General features: G+C 32.7%; 1 long non-coding RNA gene and 1 other non-coding gene across 2 annotated transcripts in view; both read right to left on the bottom strand.

The window, feature by feature from the left end:
• LOC138837903 (uncharacterized) overlaps nucleotides 1-18,465 on the bottom strand; it is a 53,208-nt gene that overhangs the window by 12,292 nt on the left and 22,451 nt on the right. The gene's annotated exons all lie outside the window — the stretch shown is intronic.
• On the bottom strand, nucleotides 17,446-17,547 carry LOC138837912 (U6 spliceosomal RNA). Its single transcript, XR_011375503.1, has one exon. It is a non-coding gene; the product is annotated as a U6 spliceosomal RNA (small nuclear RNA).

The raw sequence follows: 18,465 nt of genomic DNA, 5'->3' as shown, positions 1-18,465 counted from the left end.
AATGGAATTCTATGCCTCCATCAGAAAGAATGACATTTCCCCATTTGTTAGGAAATGGAAAGGCTTGGAAAAAATTATATTAAGTGAAGTAAGCCAGGCCCAAAGAAGCATAGGTCCCATGGTTTCCCTTATTTGCAATATCTAGTATAGGTATGAGTCAAGCGGAAAAGGTCAGATAATGTGATGTTAGGAAAATGAACCCTTAAATATGTATTTTAATGTTCTCGTTTCTTTCATGCATATGTTTCTAACGCATTTATAAGATTATTTCTTTGTTGCTTTGTATGTCCCTCCCCCACAGTGTAACCCCCGCTTTCACTATATTTGATGTCAGTATAACATGTGGAGGAGATGGGGCCAAACAAGTCGTTTAAGGATTCAGGTGGACCTGTTGCAACAATGAGAAGTACAAAATGTCATGTCAAAACCAGCTTTACAATGTCGGGGGGGGAGGGGGGTATAATTGGGTGGGGGGAGGGGGGAGGCTGGGAAGGGAGGTGAAGTGTAAACAAAGGAGGAGGCTGCAATGCTTGGTAAGAAATATATGCATTATCCTGCCCATGTAATTGTAGCCCCTCTGTACAGTATGTTCTGAAATAAAATAAAATAATATTAAAAAAAAAAGAATTCCACCGTGCATACATAAACCACATTTTGTCACTTAGTTCATCTACTGAGTCGCATATTGGTTTAAAACATGACGGCATGTAATTATCACTTAGGGTCATTCAAAAATGAGAGATGCCACTTCCCCAGACATTCTAAAAGCATGATTTCTAAGTAAGATAGGATTTTATGGTGGTAGGAGTTTTGAGAAATCTGGATGAGTCTCATGTATATCTTGCACTTAATTAGGCAGGAAGATATCCAATATCAGAAGATAAATATGGTAGTGTCAAAAATATGTCCCTTGAGAAAGATATAGGAGGCTGCCAGAAGTATAAAGTAGTTCAGATAATTTTGAAGAATTTAGAAATGCAAGCTTAAGTATGTCTCTTTAAATAACAATTATGTAAGTGGAAGGGCAAAAGAAGGGGACGAGAAGAAAACAACTGACAGCAGATCATTGTCCAAAGATAGAGTATAAAAAGACATAATCTATAACTTTCAAGTTAAAGAGAGACCAATAGAATACATCTCATTTAATTTAGGTACATGCAAAATAATTACTTGGCTTTTTCCTACTTTAATGCTCCAAAACAATGGAAGATTTGTAAGAAAAGTTATGTGATTGCCATTGCTTCAACCTGAACACCAACTGTGATAAGCCTTTTTTTTCTTACTTTGCAGTTGGAATTTATCCCTAGTTGATGATATTGTGTCTGATTAGAGTCAGAGTTAGCGGCTTGTACTTGTACATTTATCCCAGAATAGGTTAAAGCAGTCCCCCCCCCAAGATATCCAAGTACATTGTCTGAATCTGTACTTTGAACACACCCTCACACCTGAGCACATTATTTGAAAATATACTTCAGCATTTCTTGGCACATTCTACTTTGTGCCCTTGTCTTCTTTGCACATTCCTTTTGAGTTCGTAGTTGCTCTATTTACATTTCATCTGTAAAAACTGCTAAGAAAATTGTTCAACTACCACTTCTTCTTTGCACATGCCCAGTCTATGTATGAAGGTACATTGTCCATGTTAAGCAATAGGGTAGTGCTCACTCTCTGCGGAGAAAAGTTCCACAATATGACCCTGTGTCCACATTAAAGTGTGTAGAATTTAAAGCATTTTAAGACAAACAGTGATATTAGAATTGAAAGGCACCTTATGGACATTTTCTTGGAGCCCATTAGTTTACCCAAGAGAAATATAAATCATCCACAAAATCTGGATTAATATTTTTAATGTTGCCACTGTGCATGCATCCATATTAAAAATCTGCACAAATAAAGAAACAAAAAAAACTAAACCTTAACAGGTAGATTGACTATGTGCTTATAACAAATTATGGAATAGATTTTGGAATTATTGCAAATTCCTAACCAATATGAATTAGTTTCTTCTCTCCCCACCACTACACACAAATATTTAAGAGTGGCAACAGAATTATTTCAAGTAATATACTGTAAATGTTACTGCAATATCATGTGTATCTCTAAAATTCCCTTGAAAGTAATAGATTATACATTCTATTGAAATATTAGTTATTGTATTCTAGGAAACTTTTGGAAGAATAGACTGTATATCTTTGAAATGAAAAAGGTCAAAAAATAGTAGCATAAAAGCTTTAGAGGAAGTCTGTCTTCAGCAATATATATATACATATATATATATATACATATAATATCTAGAAAGACATACATTTTAGAGAATATTTGTCATCAGAAATAAATACATATATTTGAATTTATGTGTGGAACGATGTACATTATAGTGAAACAAAAATCTTAAAACATAATTAAATTAAAAAAAATACATCAAACCAAGTGACTCACGCCTATAATTTGAGCGATTCTGGGTAATGAGATCTTAGAATTGTGTTTGAAACTAGCCCAGACAGGAAAGTACTTTTTAGGGGACTGGGAAGGTGGCTTAGTGGTAGAGCGCTTGCCTTGCATGCATGAGGCCATGGATTATATTCCTCAGCACGGCATACGCAAAAAGAAAAAAGCTGGAAGTGGCGATGTGGCTCAAGTGATCGAGCTCTGGCCTTGAGCTGAAGAGCTGAGGGACAGCGCCCAGGCCAGAGTTCAGGCCCCACGACTGGACCCCTCCATCCCGCAAAAAAAAATACTTGTTCAATTCTTATCTCCATTTAACCACTAAAAACAGGAGTTACCTCTGTGCCTCACATTAATTTCAAAAAAGCACCTTTTAACTGCTGTGAACATTCCTTAGAAACATGAATACATTCCCCTGGAAAATGTTAAGTAAAACCTATAGAATATTTATGTTTATGTTAAAGACATGACTATTCAGTTTAAGGTATTTAGGTAATGATTAGGAATTAAGAATAATGATAATATATTGGGACTGGTCTTTTATTCTATTTTATTATAGTATTAAAATGATATTTGTAATGATTGTATAAAAATACTCTTGTTTGCTATTTGAGTTATAATAAGTAATAAACATTTTAAATTGATTTCCATAGGAAAAAATCATTTTCTTAATGGTATCAATTCTTTTTTTTCTTTTCTTTTTCTTTTTTTCCTTTTCCTCACTTTTTTTAAAAAATTTTATTTTTTATTGTGAACATACTGTACACACGGGTTCCAATTACATGGGCAAGATAAGTACATTTCTTATCAAGCACTGCAGCCTCCTCCTTTGTTTACCCTTCACATCCCTTCCCAGTGTATCAATACTTTAGTAATTACAAAACAATTAAAAAAATTAGTCGAAGGCTGATTTGCTCTAAGACTATATTTGTTTTCTTGTTCTAGTTTTTATATGTTGGTCGAAATTAAAATTCCAAAAATTCAATGGATATTGGTATTCAGGAACATCTTTATATGTACTAATATTGGAGTTGCTTAAGTGAAATTGTTTTATTTCATTTGTTATTTTCACAAATAAGTCAAGATGATTATGTATTTTTATTCTTTTCATTGCTATTGGTTCTTACCTTGATAATAATTTTTTTCCTAGCAAAGTAGAGAATACAATTGGATTGAAGAAGTAACATATGACTTTCTTAGAATTCAGATGCATAGATTTGGGTCATTTGTCATTTGCTAAAAGTTTCTTCCAGAAAAGGTTATCAATTACTTATAAGTGATGCATAATTCCTAGATATTACAGTTATCATATACACTTTTTGATTGAGTTATCTCTGTATAAACTCAAAAAAAACGACCAAAAAACTCAAAAAACACAGAAATCACATCGTTGTTTTAAACGCTGTAGTTTACAAAGACTTTTTAGCCAACAATGAAAACATCTTTTTAGGTATTCTGCAATTTGTGTGAAGTATTTTTAACAATAGTTTTCCTTTTTGCTGACATGAAGTTCACATGCAATATATAATCTCCTTTTATTGTATACATTGTAGTGCTTTGGAAGTAAATTGTACAATAATAGGTTTTCCAAGCCTAATTTTCACAAACTTGCATTTCTTCAAATAGAAATGCCATAAATTTTAGAACAGACATTAAAATAGATATAAAATTCACTTACAGGAATTTGTCCAGCATACATCCTCTATAGTGTGTCTTTTCAAATTTGTTTTTGGGGATTATTTCCAGGTTCTAACACATATTATTCAAGTGTACTGTCAATGAGCTATATTCCCTGTCCAAACAAGTTTTTTACTTCTCTTTAATATATACATAGAAGTGTAATAAATATATCCTGTAAATTTTCTTTGACCTTTTGAAAACTTGCTTGATATAATGATTGTAGTATTGTACAAATTGATTTGCTATGTGGAGTATATCAATTTCTCCATAATTGCACTACTATATTTTGTGTAATCTTTTTATTTTATGGTCATACTAGTGAGTTTTCTTTTGATTTATTCTTAGATACTAAAGAGGAACTTATTTCATTTGCTCCTCCTATTGACTATCAATTTACATATGTTCTTTAAAGAAATACCCTATTCGGGAAAAATTTATATAGAATTAGAAGATATAAAAATACTTAAGATTCAGTAATATTGTAGCATTAACATTGTAGCATTAACAAATATGTTTCCTGTATCTCCTGGATACGTTTTCACTTCGGTTATAGTGTCCTTTGAATTATGAAAAGCTATCACTTGATATAATCCAGATTATTTTTGCTTTTCATTAGCCACTAATGCATTCCATGTCAAAATTTTAGAAACCTTTTACATTTATGCATTATAGGTTTTCACATCTCACATTTAGTTTGATAATCATTTTTTATATTAAATTTTTGTATAAGGATGGAAGTAGGCTCATATCTGTAACCCTGCCAGGCCGGGCAAGAACGTCCATGAGAGTCTTATATCCTATAAACCTCTAGAAAACCAGATCTGGTGTTGTAACTCAAGCCGTAGGGCACTCACATTGAGCAGAAGAACACAGACAGCGCTTAAGCCCAGAGTTCAAGCCCCATGAATGTCAAAAAAACAAAACAAAACAAAAAAGGATTGAGGTAGTAGTCTAAGATCATTCTTTAAATCTCGAGAGACAATAGTGTCAATACACCCATTTAAGATTTTATTTTTTTTCATAAAGTCATAGGATAGTTTTCAAAATCTATTGATCATAAAACTAAGAATTTATTTTTGACAACTCTGTTACATTCTTCTATGTATCTGCTCTTATAGTAGAACTATTTAGTCTTCACTACTAAACATGGTAATACGATTCAAAGTTAGTATGAAGGCTGAAGCTACACAATTTTACAAGATTGTTCTGACTGACCTGTATTCCTTGAATTTACATACGAGTTTATTGAGCAGGTGGACCAATATTCTACAGAGATATCTAGATGTTTGATAGTCACTCATATTTTGTACCTTGTAAAAACACAAGACCCCAGATATTATACATAGAGAAATGTCTTTAGTGAATACTGGAAACAACTAAAATTAATTTAGGAATGAGTTAAGACTTAGATAATGCTGTAGCATCATCAAACTGAATGATAACAACTTGAGCTGTACAACAGAGGAGAGTGAGAGGGGAAATAATGATGGAACACATAGGAGCTATATGTCATTGCTATGGTGTTTCAAAAAACAGAAAGACTTCAGAGAAGAAAAGGAGAAAAGTAAAGTGTCCTGAGTCAAGTTTCTTTTTAATCCATCTAATAGTTTGGACCAAAAGTCAGTGAAAATGGGAAAAAAGAAAATAGAAAATAAAGCATTGTATATACCTGTTACAATGTAAGGAAATTTAATAGGAATATGATAATTAATTCGCAAAGAAATAAGAGAAAAATTAGCTAAACTCTAAAGGGAAAAAGAATGAAGAGAGAAAAGAAGCAAAGTAAAACATTTATCAATAACAAACACAAGACTTTGGAAGTGGAAAGGTAGTGGGAATATTCTATATAACAATAAAAATTGCTAGCGTGGATAGAATAAGGATCACATTTTATCATATATAATTTTGAAAAAACATACTAGGAATGAAATTTTCAATGTCATGATTTGCAACACTATTTGGATTATAACTAGGCAGTATAGCTCAATGGTAAAACATTGGCCTAGCATGTGTGAAGCAATGGTGTGATCTCCCAAACATTACAAAGTACACACAAAGCAAACACACACAAAAACCACATAAACACACACATACACACATTTGGAATATTCATATTATCATATTAAACAGAGGAAATTATCACAAATACTAAAAGTATGTTAATATATGAAATCATAATATTACTCATACTATTTAAAAGTTTAGTAGAAATAAAATAATCACAATATACTTGGATTTTACTAGATTAAGTAAATTGAAAATTAATAGAAGACATGAGAATATTTGCAAATAAGTTTAAAAAATAAGCATTTTGAAACAAATGTCCTTTTATTTTGACAAAAGATTGATGTTACTGGTGTTTTAACTCAAGATTTAGAATATGATAGCGAGGTGCCCTATATAACAGTAGCGAGGGCTATATATCTATTCATTTCATTCTGAATAGTTTTATAATAAGGTCAGAGTTTCTCAGTATCTCTCGAATTACAAACCCTATTTACACTACCCACCATAGCTAGAAAATGGATGCCACAAATCACAATGCCGAGCTCAAACTTTTTTTTTTTAATTCAAGTAAAACTATTTCCAAAAAGTGGCCAAGTAATGAAGCATTTCTTAATAAAGTATGTGCTTCTTGAAAATACAGTAAGGATTTGTTACCTGGACAAATATGTTTATAACTATAAGAAAATAAATTTATTTAAAATCATTAACCATATAAAAATTAAGAAAAAATTGTTTAAATAGTCATGTTAAATATTATAAAAGAAAAATACATGTGTCTGAATAATTTACATGTGTAAAAATCATGCAAAAATAAATTAACTAATCCTACAACTCTGAAAAAAATGAATTACCCTAAAGAAACGAAATCATTTAAGCCCAAAATTTGAAATTTAGAAAATAAAATGAAGTGTGCTCTTTAGTTGACTCAATTAAGTGTAAACCCTCTGTATATCGATTTTATAATAAAAATGCATTAACAAAGAAAGCAGAAGTACCCATGGATCAATAGCAACAAAAAAAGCATCAGTATTTCTTGTTTTGAGTATACAAAATTCAATGGAAGGCATTACAATGTTCCTTCCCTATTAAATGTACTCAATACTTTACCTTATTTAGGTAACTGTAACCTCTGTGTACATTACCATTAAAATAAAATTAAATTGAAATTTAAAATAACCCAAATGATATACCAATTAAGAATTCGTAGAAGCCATTGGTTAAAAACTTTGTAAAAAACTGCCATAAATACCCAAGGAATATATTTGATGATATTATTTAATTACTTCAACTTCAGCAGAAAAGCCAAAAGTTTAAAAATTGTTACAAAGTAAAGTAATAAATCAGAATATATTACTATTAATAATAAACATAAGATTAATTTATAGTGGTAGTCCAATATGTAAGAAATGAGGGAATTTGCCATTCATTTGCACTTAATAAGGGAGAAAGAATGTTTTAGGTCTTTTTAAATTATCATAAGTTTAATGAAGAAACTATTCTGTCACATCATATGATAGTCAGATAAAGCTGATATTAGAGCAAAGAACAGTTTTTTGAATGTTCATGTATATATTTATTTTGGTTGTGGGAAATTGTGGGTATTTCAACTTGGGGTATATTTTTCTTGCTAGGCTGGCATCATATCAGTGGCTCATTTTAGTATAGGGGTTTCCTTGCCACAAGAACTTGGACCTGATCTGTGCTTTTAGCCTTCCCATCATCAATGGCATCCGAGATGAACATCAACTAGTCCAGCCTGCTACCTTGATTGGCCTGGATCCACAGTCCTTTCCATCGTAGTAATTAGATAGTGAAGGATGGTGGAAATGTTCCAATTCACCCAGCTATAGATTGAGAAGGAATTCCACTAAACTTTTGGCCTGGGTTCTGTTCTCAAGCCTCCTAAGTAGTTAAGAGTACAGATAGGAGCCCATGGTGCCAAGCAGTAACAGCATTTTTAAAGCAATTAGACATATATATGACTTAGGCTTGTGATTACCTCAGGAAATGAATAAAAGAGCAGTGAAGCATAGAGGACAGGCAGAATTTTAACTAGCTACTCAGAGGCTGAATACACTTAACTAGCTACACGGAAGTCTGAAATCTCATGACCACTGTTCAAAGCCAGTCCAAGCATGAAAATACAAGTGATTATCTAAACAAACAAACAAAAGAAACAGAAGTGGTTGAAGGGGTAGACCACTATCCTTGGGCACAGAAGCTGAGGAATAGTTCCCAGGCACTATCAAGCCTCAAGAATGATGAATGCATGCATGAGCACATGCACATGTGTGTTTGCATACTCCCATGCGCATGAACACACACACACACACACACACACACACACACACACACACACACACACACACAAATGAGCATTTCAATGTGAAGTTCTTTTTTACCTTGCTGTACTTTATTACCCTGTATTAGTTCACAAATTAACAAAATCAGCTAAGGACCTATTTACATAAAATTCATCATGTTTCTCTAAAATCTACTTTCTTTTTGGAAGCTTGCTTTTAATTGACCCAAAAGTAAATTATTCAGGAAGTCTTCATCACTCTCAAGTCTATAGTATTAGATGATTGTTTAGGTTCTTCCTAGCAATATGATTTTGAGAAATCCTGCATCAAATAATATATTTCTTTCACTAGAAGGGAAGCCTCTGTCAAAAAATTAATAATAGGTTTTTCTCCTCCTGGCATGCATCCGTAGTTATATTATCTTCATATATTTCATGATCTGTGTATGGCAAAGACTACCGTGAAAGTAAAAACACCCTTCTCAGCGCTTAGCATTTTTATACCATTCATAGATATGAAGGTGTTTAAATGTTACTGAAATTGCTTTGGAATAAATAACGTTCACCCTGACTATCTTGAGAAAGAAGAATTCGTTTCTCAGCACGTTAGGTAAGAACATCAGGGAAAGAAACAAAAAGTAAAGTTAGGAACAACTCAACACATACATTCAAATGAAACAAAACAAGACAAGAAAACACAAATTAATTCAGTACTCAAGAACCTGCAGGAAATGCAAAGATTTTTTAAAAATCATCTATGACAAGCTTATGAAAATCCTGACTACATGGGAGTGCACTGTTGTGAGAACATTGGCTAAGGCCCAGACTAGACAGAAAAATCTGTACATAACACCATGCACTTGTTATTCTAAATTCCAGGAAGAATAACATAAAGTGGACTGAGACCAAGATCATACACATGTAGGAAGCCAGTTTCTATCTGAAAAAATTATCAGGATAATTTAGGGCAGGACACATGACAAAGTGGTAAGAACACCCATTTAGTGGGCACAAGATACTGTAATATTAGGGATATTAAAGAAAAAAGCTATGATTTTAATAATTGGAATAATTGTAACACTTGAGTATTTGAGTGGAGAAAAATCCATTAGAGAGATAGAATGAACCCACTTTCCAATGCTACTTTAGTGATAATGTTTAGTGGTTCTTCACACAAAACAGAGTTACCTTGCAAATGAGCATGGATATGCATTTGGGTTATGGAAATACTCTACTTACACAGGTGTAAATTAAATAGAATTTTTGTGTAGATTGTAGTTCTTGAACTAAGAGCCGGGTTATGTCCCTGAGCTTTTTCTCTCAAGGCTACCACTCTATTACTTTAAACCACAGTTCCAGTTCTTATTTTCTGTTGGTTGTTTGGAGATAAGAGGTTAATGGACTTTCATGCCCAGGATGGGTTTAAACCATGTTCATCAGATCTCAGCCTCCCGAGTAACCAGGAGTCTAGGCATGAGCCGTCGATGTTTTTAATAATTTAGTAAATTGTATAGTTACAGAAGTTAAAAATTATCGTTGTAACCTGTGTAATATATGTATTTATGTATATATATCAATACATATGGATAGAAATAGTTTAACATATTTTTGTATCTACAGTACATATATGAAATCATCCATTATAAAATAAAATGGAAACAAAAGTTAATAAGGAGCAAAACAAAGGGAATTGTTACACGTTTCTTTTTGTTGAATGAAATATGAATCAGTTTGGAAAAACCATCTCTAACAAAATGGATAATTTCTATTAATTCTAATCCATCTATTTGCCCATATTGTGCATCCTCACACATGAGTGTCAAAATCAAACCACACTTTTTGTATGTATTTAACTCACCTATTATAATTTAGGGGATAGATGAAGTAATCAAATAAAGATTAAAATAATAGTAAGTGAGGCTATGAGTTAGAGCTGAAAAAGATTTTAAATATGATAATAGCTAATTAAAATGAATATTTCTTACTTTTACTCTTGTTATGTCTCTCATTCGCACATTACGAAAGTACATAGAAGGTTCTCACTAAATTTATGTATTAAAAATATATTGAAAAAATATGGGCATAGTGTGGTTTTAGCTTATTGAGACATGTATGGGATAGTGTGTTTTTGAGGACTTGCAATACGTTGTGATGGAGATGAAAGGAAGGATGTGCTTATTCTGAAAAACTGGCTAGAAGATTGCTCACAGAAAAATATTGATGAATTCTTAGAAAAGGTTACTGTAAAATCACTTTCACAACCTTGTTCATTACTGCTCTATTCACCACAGCCAAGTTATGGAAACAGCCAAGATGCCATTTGGCGGAGGGATGGTTGGAGAAAGTGTGTCATATATACACAATTGGATTGCATGCATCCATTATGAGGACTGTTACATTATTTGCAAAGAAATGGATAGATCTAAAAATATGCTAAGTAAACGAAGTCAGAATCAGACACACAAAGGACCCATGTTCTGTCTCATATTTGGAAGCCAGAATTTTATGCAAGTTAAACAACAGTATTAACCAAAGCTTTCATTTTTCAGAGCAGTATTTAAAAGGTGTAGTAGTATCTTATAAAATTGAACTTTTAATCCAACAAAATGAATACCAGGAAACTATCACCTGGAAGATGTGAGGGGAAGACAAAGGGAAGGAATAAAGAGAGTTATGGAGTAAGAGTGAAGACATTATATTCAATGCAAATAATATGAAAATAGAAAATATTAAAGTGGGGTGAGGTTTGGAAGGGTAGGGAAAAGTTATATAAAGATCCAAACTTAAAAACTCATTTATTGAATGGAAATTCCCGTGTATACCTAGTTAAGATAATAAAAATATAATTAAAAACAATGGAGACATTTGATCTTAAACCCTGTTCTCTTAAACCATGAGTCAATATAATATTTTCTTCCTCAGAAGTTTTCTTTGTAGGTATTTTCCTCATAGTGACAGAAAAGTGATCAATGCAATGAATATCAATACATAACATTGCACATATTAAATCACAGTAAAAATGTTAGAATTCACAACATGATAAAATAAAAGGTAGAATGTGTCAAATGCTAATTGATTGTTTTTCCAAGTACTTTACCTATGGTATATAATTTAATCCTCACAATAATTGCATAAAGTGGAACTCCTTACATTTTTAATTCTCAGTTAATAATATTGAAGTCTTCAGAGTTGGAGTTACTAGTACAACATTGCACACATGGTAAGTGTTAACCTGAGGATCATGTCCCACTGTATCAATTAACCTCATTCTATTTTATGACTAAAATATCAGCACTTAGTCTACAAATTCTAGGAAAATTTCCCAGAATTATTGTTTTCAGTTTCACAATATTTCACTTTATCTTTGTTAGAAAATAGGGAACTGTAATATGAAAAGTCAAAGTTAATAATCAATGCATACCTCCTTGGTGAAAGGAACTGCTAAAGTATTACATTCTTGATTTCTAGCTCAAAATAGTAAAAATCATATTTTATCCCTTTACTCAACACTGCAATGCCTGGGGACCATATTTCTGTTTAACACTGTCTTACTGAAAGAATGACCTCCCCAATTCCTGATGGAAACAGACTGCAGGTCTTATGGACCAATCATTTTCACATTGCAGCTCAACTAAGTTGTTTACCATTCGAAGTATTTTGATTGCTTTTTGTACCTAACATTTTGAGAGAAAGGTACTACTTTAAAATGCTGTTAAAGCAAGACTGATATAAAAATCACCTTTGACCCCACATAAATATGTTACCTTTCCTATACCCAAAAATGCATTCTGACCTATCATTAATGTTAGGAATGAGAGGATAAAAAATCATAGACACCAAGACCTAAGTATGAATTAAAAGACTCTCCAACTTGTGAATACTATTGGTTTAAAAAGAAATGAAGGGCTTGGAAGGTGGCTTAGTGGTAGAGCGCTTGCCTTATATGCATGAAGCCCTGGGTTCGATTCCTTAGCACCACACAAGCAAAAAGAAAAAAGCTGGAAATGACGCTGTGGCTAAAGTGGTAGAGTGCTAGCCTTGAGCTAAAGAGCTGAGGGATAGTGCCCAGAGTTCAGGCCCCACTACCGGACCCCTCCCCTCCCAAAATAAAGACATCAATACTACCAAATTTTTTCAAAATTTCTTATGATACTGAAGACTAATGAAAATAACTCATGTTCATGGGAGTAGAACACAAAACACAAGATTAATCCTAATCATATTAAAAGACCTTTATTTATTCTACAAATTCACTCATAACTACAAAGATTCTAAAAATAACTGAAGCACAGTGACACAAAAATAATTTAACTGCATCATGTACATTCAAAGGACTGTGCTAATAGAAAACAAAATTATACTTATAATTAGGTTACCCAATTCACTTACATTCTTTTATTCTATTTCTTTTAGTTTCATAAAAACTGGCTTTACATAAAATGATGCATAAAAAGCCAATATAGCCACTTACATTTTCAGATCTTAACAAAATTTATTTCACAAATGTCTTTAGCTGTATAGTCAAAGAACTAAAATATTACTAAAACATTTATATGTTTTTATGAAATTGCAAAACTCTCTCTGGGGGGGCTGGGAAGGTGGCTCAGTGGTAGAGTGCTTGCCTTGTATGCATGAGGCCCTGGGTTCGATTCCTCAGCACCACATAAGCAGAAAAAGCTGGAAGTGGCACTGTGGCTCTAGTGGTAGAGTGCTCGCCTTGAGCTAAAGAGCTGAGGGACAGTGCCCAGGCCGAGTTCAGGCCCCATAACTGGCAAAAAAAAAAAAAAAAAAAAAAAAAAAAAAAACCTCTCTCTGGGGTGTTATTTATATTGGAAAAGATATTAGAAAAGCCTTATTTGTTAAAGTTGTGATAGTTACTCCCACAAAAGAACTATTAATGAAGAAAGCTTTGTATGTACAAAACAACTTCAAATGCATCCACAATCTGGAGATAACACATGTTTTTGTTTTTTTAAAAATATATATCTAACAAGTATAGATACAATACTGATTTTCAGTCATTATGATGGGATATTCAAACCTTAAAAATACGGGGTTTATTATCTTGGTGTGAATAGATAAGGTCTTACAAAGAAAGTTATTTTCAACTGAAATCCGGAAAGAGTTTATCCACCTTGAGTTTCACAGAAATACCCTGAGAGTAATACCTATTTGGTCAAGTCGGTCAAAATCACTCCATGAATATTTCTTAAAAATATAACCAATTTAAGAAGTCAAATACACATTTTGTACAGTCATCTTACAGAATAACTTACTACCTAATTATATGTGTATATTTTTACCTAACATATATTAAGAAATAAAAATGATCTCTTTTATCTAACTTATGTTGTAAATGCTTTGATTATGATGATTTTATTACTTAACAAATAAAATTTACTGAAATGACAGGACAGAACACTTATAAATAAAAAACATTGCAACACAGCTCTTTGCAGCCAAACCCTGTTCATATTGGCAAGCAATATTGCAAGAGCAAACTCACACACATAAACACACATGTGTGTGCACGAACACACACATATACACACATGCTAAATTCAGGGTTTATTGTACAAAAAAGTTCAAATAAAATATTAGTGATTTGGACAAATGATAATTTGCCTTATTACAAAATAATACATAATCCAGTCACCATGGTAGTAACATTTTATCTGCCCCGCCACCTGTGACCACTTAATTTATTTTAGGTAATTATTAAACTAATTCATTCCTTCATTAGTTAAATACTAATACTAGAGCTTGAACTCAGGGCCTAGCTCTGTCCTAGAATTTGTTTTTTTTATTTGTTTTAGTTTTCTCAAGGCTATCATTTTATTGCTTGTACCATTTCTAGCTTTTGCTGGTTACTTTCAAACCAGAATCTAATGGACTTTTTTTCTTGGTCTGGTTTCAAACCACAATAATCAGATTTCGTCTTTCTGATTAGCTTGGAATAAAGACATGAGCCACCAATGTGGCTCCTACTTTTTCCTATACTTATATATTGCACATACTTAGCAATTTAATATTGAGAGTATAGAAGCAAGTTGTATAGTGATTATATTGTTCTGTCAGAAATTCAAGTTAGTAATGTAAATTTCTTCTTAAGACCATACACAAAAAATACATACGAAGAAATCTGATGATGTGTGTGTATGTGTGTATATGTGTGTGTATGTATGTGTGTGTGTGTGTGTGTGTGTGTACTGTTGCAATATGTTTCACATATAAGTACTGTGCAGGGGTGTCCAGACATTCACAGTAATTGCGTGAATATCTGCCTTGAGCTACCAATTCATGGACAATGTCTAAGTGTCCACTCTAGGCTTCCCGATGAAGAGGGGTATACTCATCCTCATCCTCAGTATTCATATGACTGGCCTTTTTTGAAAGTAGTCTCCGCACTATAGTAAGTTGCAAGTAAAGCACTCTACCACTGAGCCAGCAACCCAGTCCAAGGATTAAGATTCTTATTTATAATTTGGTCAAAGCTATGTCTCTTTATGTAGGCTACTAAAATGTATTTACTAATTTCAATAAATACATAAATTCTATTTCAATCTCTTTTAACAAATAAAAAATAAAATTCTTTACTTTGTAAATGGATCAGAAGCATGGATTTTTTGGCCAGCTAGGTCATTGAACATCTGTATCTCTCTTCCTCTCTCTCGTTCATGATTCTCATAGACAATAAGTTGATCCATAATTATCCTAATTTATTTTGCTTTTATATTTTTGGTTGCATCATTTCACTTTCTGCTCTGCCATTTTCCAAATCAGCACCACATAAACAGAACCGCAGAAGTGGTTCTGTGGCTCAAGTGGTAGAGCACTTGCCTTGATTTGAAGAGCTCAAGGACAGTGCCCAAGCCCAGAGTTCAGGCCCCACACCTAATTTTTTTAATAAAGAATCTAAATCCTTGATGATTCTATTAACAATTCTGACTGAAATCAGTTGAATCACACTTTTCTTGCACAATGAAAGAAGAGATCCAGGCTAGGAAAGCAGCTAGAAAAGACAGGCAGATTGTATCTGTGACAAAACTTTGTGGAAAATGGTATCAAAGATTACTTACTGGTGATCCATTTGCATTGAAAGTATGATGCTGAACTATTGTTTGCTGATTCTGACCTATTGCTTTGATCATTATATTATCCAAGAAGAAAAACTGAAATTTAATTGATATCAAAGGACTACTAATACATGTGGACTCTTCATTAAGCATCTTCAATCATCAAAATCAACTGAAGAAAATAGATGGGCCTATTTTTTAGATGAAAACAAGTGTCTTTAAAAAAAAACAAGAATTTAGGTAGTCATACAAAGGACTTCTATTTTACTACTGCACTATACATTTTTTTCTAAGGTTGGTTACCAGTAAATAATGGATCTATTAGAAAGCACTTAAAGCTCATATATTGAATAGTAAGTTCTCTTACACTATATCTTGGTATTTTCCAAATCATTTACATAGAAGGCATTGTTTCCTATTTTCTCCTTTCTAGAATAAGCTGCCTATGAAGACAGCACTGGTCCTCATTTTCAGTCTGTGCATTTGAATACGGAGGAAAATCTTTCCTCTGCTCTCTATCAATTCACTACTCTCCAGTTAGAATAATTTAAAATAGTAAAAATGGAAAAAGAGAAAATAAATCATGGTGGATTAACATATGCAGAAAATTCACCAGATTTTTCTGACCAGTACAACCAACCTGAACTATTGGGGACATACATGGACACTTCATTTCCACTGGTACTCAAAGTCTCTGGTTAGGCAATTCTGATGAAGACAAGGAACAAGATGAAAACGTGAGAAAGGTATCAATTGCAAGAAAATAATGGAGAAGAATCCATGCAAATTTCTTCTTTGGGATGTCGAAATGAATCGGCTTACTACAGTACCGAGACTATTTTTCAAAAAGGCCACTCATATGAACACTAGAGATGAGGTAAGTATACCCCTCTTCATCAGGAATCCTAAAGTGGACATTTAGACATTGTCCATGAGTTGGTAGCTCAAGGCAGATATTCATGCTATAATTCTGAATGGCTTGGCAACCCTGCACAGTGCTTATATGTGGAATAATACCAGAATGGATTCTTTCTTACTTCATCATGATGCAGATACCAATCTCCAAACTAAAGTCCTCTTGACCCCCTTGAATCTTGTTGCTGGGAATTGAAATAGCAAAGATATGCTGTACCTCCTTCTGTTGAATCATGATATCAAACCGGATCTGAAAAACAACTTGGAAGAAACCTCATCTGATATTGCCAAAAGGATAAGTATGTATCACTACTTTTGAAGTAGTGGAAGGCTGTACAAATTGTACTCCTATGTAGTAATGGTTTGGTTAAGTTTCTTAAATTTCAAAAGTGCCAGTCCATCCTTTCTGTCCCTACAAAATATTTTCATAATACAAAACAACAGTAATATCTTAATTTAAAAATTTATGGATTCCATGGTATTCTTCCACGTGAATTGCATGACTTTGGTCTCAAAATGTATTTAAGAGTTGTTTGTATGCATCTATAATGATTTCTGCAGAGTTTGGAATATTTTTAATTTTATTTTTTCTGTTGAAATGAATAGTATAGAAATTAAAGATAATCCTGGTGATTGTCTGAAAAAAGTATCTATGTTTCTATAAAGTTCATAATCTATTTCATTGTCTTCTAGATATAATACTTTGCAGTCTATATTGTTTTATAATATAAAGGTTCATTAATAAATGTGTCCTTTCAGATTACATTCTATATAGAAAAAGTTTAAGATTCCTTTTTTCCCGAGGTCCTTATATTATTTTATTTCTTTGGGATAAAAAGATAATGTTATCTAATTTCAAGTTTTTTAAAGGTTATTCTATGTAAGGGCCGTTCGAAGGTGAAGATTTAATACACTGATGTCAAACTAACCTGTAATTCTATGAATTACAGGTTTTGTTACACTTGATTTTTGTAATCAACTTTTTAGTAACTGTTTTTCATTTCTTGCATTTGAAGAATGAAAAATATGGAATACTTCACACATTTTCATATCATCCTTGTGCAAGTGCCATGTTAATCTCTGTATTGTTGTAATTTGGGTAGACCGACTGCTGAAGCATGGAGTATCCTCTTAGTTTAAGTAGTTAATGATGCAATCTTTATACAGGCATATATCCTTGGTTGCCTATTTGTAACAAGGAACCTTTATTGTTCCTAAATATGCTATTGATCTTATTTCTATAAATTTCTGTATATAGTGGGAAAAACTTATATTGTTTGGTCGATTGCTCACATTTGCAATTTTTTGTCAATGACTATTTTGTCGTTTTCATTTGAAATTTGATCATATTTTGAAGCCTTTATAGCTAAGTCCAAAGGTGATGGCTTTTCAAGTACTTATCAACGGAGTTAGCGTTGTGGAGCTAATGGATTCAAAGTAAGCCTTGCATAAGAGCTACTTCTAAACTTCTGCAGCTTAAAATGTCCTAAATGAGGTCTCAGTGGTACAAATGTCTTCCTTACCCTTCACCCTTCTTCCATGTAGGAACAGACCAACCAGAATATCTTACCCTGACAGCATAGTTTTCTTACTGGAACAAAATTAATCTTAGTTACAAGGGTTCATAGAGAGATGAACACTGCAGACCGAAATATTCAGAATAGAAGGTATTTTATCAAAATATAATTGTTTATTATACCTATCATTTTAAAAGTAGCTAAAGCCAAGAATGTGAAAAAATTGTTCATATGCATGTTTACCTAATATCCTGGCCTGTCTACCATCCAACAAGGCAGGAACTTACACTACTGACTTTCTATCACCAGATATTTCCATACCTCCTAGAGAAGTCCATATGTTTCTCCTCGATATTAGGCTTAAATTGGTTATGTTTTAATCAAAGTGTTTCCTCTTGCCTCCAGGCTGTAAATTTACAAATGGTAAAGTTTTAGGTCTAACTCTACTGAAAACTGAGGTAGAGATAATGGAATAATACTTTAAAGCAGAGTTGCCTTTGATACCCTAACCACAACAGAACAA

This window comes from Dipodomys merriami, unplaced genomic scaffold (assembly GCF_024711535.1).
Source record: "Dipodomys merriami isolate MVZ:Mamm:240054 unplaced genomic scaffold, mDipMer1.0.p SCAF_279, whole genome shotgun sequence".
NCBI classification, from domain to species: domain Eukaryota; kingdom Metazoa; phylum Chordata; class Mammalia; order Rodentia; family Heteromyidae; genus Dipodomys; species Dipodomys merriami.
This window is presented reverse-complemented; position numbering and strand designations above follow the sequence as displayed.